Below are 1,633 nucleotides of genomic sequence, written 5' to 3'. Positions count from 1 at the left end.
CTGTAAAATGTAATAGCACCTCCCACTTCCCAGGATTGTTGTGAGGATTAAATGAGATAATATTTGTAAAGCACCTAGCGCAGTACAAATAGTAAGCACTTAATCAATGCTTATTTTCTGCCTCTCTTCCTTTTGAGAGGGAGGGTACTAATATCTTGAGGGATCAAGAGAAGCTGTATTATAATATTTCCCCTATTTTATAGTCAAGAAGATGGAGGCAAACAGAAGTTAAGTGACTTACCCAAGGTCACACAGCTAGTAAGTATCTGAGTCTAGATTTGAACTCAGGTCTTCTAGGGCTTTATATGCCATAGCTGCTTCAAATATAAAATAAAGCTTATTTTATGAAGCATAGGCCAGCTCAGGTACAGAAGGTAGTGCTTGAGCTTAGTTTGGAAGGGAACCCATAATTCCAAGAGATGCGGGGAGGAGGGAAAGACTTGCAGGCATGGGCGACATAGATATAGAGGTGACTGACAGAGTGTCAGCAAGTAGGTCATATAGGTCTTGCCTGCTGAGTGCCTATGGAGGCAGGCAGATGGCTTTTTGGGTAGAATTCTAGATCTTCAACCAGGAAGTCTTGAGTTCAGATTCAACCTCAGATACTCACTTTGTGACCCTGGGCAAGTCACTTAACCTCTGTTTACCTCAATCTCTTGATCTATAAAAATGAAGGTAATAATAGCACCTACATACCAGGATTCTTTGCAAATAAAATGAAATAATATTTGTAAAGCATTTTGCAAACCTTTAAGTTCTATATAAATGTTTTTTGTTGCTGGTGATGGTGGTATTGAAAGAAGTAGGGTATAAAACTGGAAAGATAAGAAGGGGCCCAGTAACAAAGAGCTTTAAATGACAGAAGATGGAATTTATATTTGATTCTGGAAGTATTAGAAAGGCACTGGTGCTTGCTTTGGCAGCACATATACTAAAATTGGAATGATGCAGAGAAGATTAGCATGGTCCCTGCACAAGGATGACACACAAATTCGTGAAGCATTCCATTTAAAAAATTTTATTTTTATTAAATTTTTTTTGCATTCCATATTTTTAAGTTAAAAAAAGGCACAGGATTTTAGTGAGTGGAAGAGAGAGATGACCAGCTCTGAGCTCCAGGAATCTTGTGTTAGAAGCTGTGTGGAAGATGGATTGGAGAGGGGAGAGACCAGAGGCAGGAAGTCCACCTAGGAAGCCATTACAATCATCCATCTAAGAAGCGATGACAGCCTGACCTAGAGCAATGGCTTTAGGAGTGGAGAGGAGATGTTGTAAACAGAAACAACAAGCTTTGGCTATGGATTGGATGTGGTCTAGGTTAGAGTGAGGAACAAGGGATAACACCAAGGTTTGGGCCTAGGTGACTGGGAAGGTGGTGGTCCCCTTGACAGAAACAGTAGAAGAGGAGTGGGTTTTAGGTGAAAGATAATGAGTTCTAAAAAAAAAGATGAGTTCTGTTCTGTACCTGTTGATTTTGTGATGTCTGTGGAAATGTCCAATAGAACACATGTGATGTGGAGCTGTCAGTCAATAAACATTTATTAAGTACCTATTGTATGCCAGAAAATGCACTGGATACACAGAAAAACCACAGATCATCCCTGCTCTCAGGGAGGTCACAGTCTAATGAGTA

General features: G+C 40.0%; 1 non-coding gene across 1 annotated transcript; it reads left to right on the top strand.

Moving 5' to 3' along the window:
* The first annotated feature begins 907 nt into the window (after positions 1-907).
* Positions 908-1,014, top strand: LOC122737529. Its single transcript, XR_006354361.1, has one exon. It is a non-coding gene; the product is annotated as a U6 spliceosomal RNA (small nuclear RNA).
* The last annotated feature ends 619 nt before the right edge of the window (positions 1,015-1,633 follow it).

This window comes from Dromiciops gliroides, chromosome 1 (genome assembly GCF_019393635.1).
Source record: "Dromiciops gliroides isolate mDroGli1 chromosome 1, mDroGli1.pri, whole genome shotgun sequence".
NCBI classification, from domain to species: Eukaryota; Metazoa; Chordata; class Mammalia; order Microbiotheria; family Microbiotheriidae; genus Dromiciops; species Dromiciops gliroides.
This window is presented reverse-complemented; position numbering and strand designations above follow the sequence as displayed.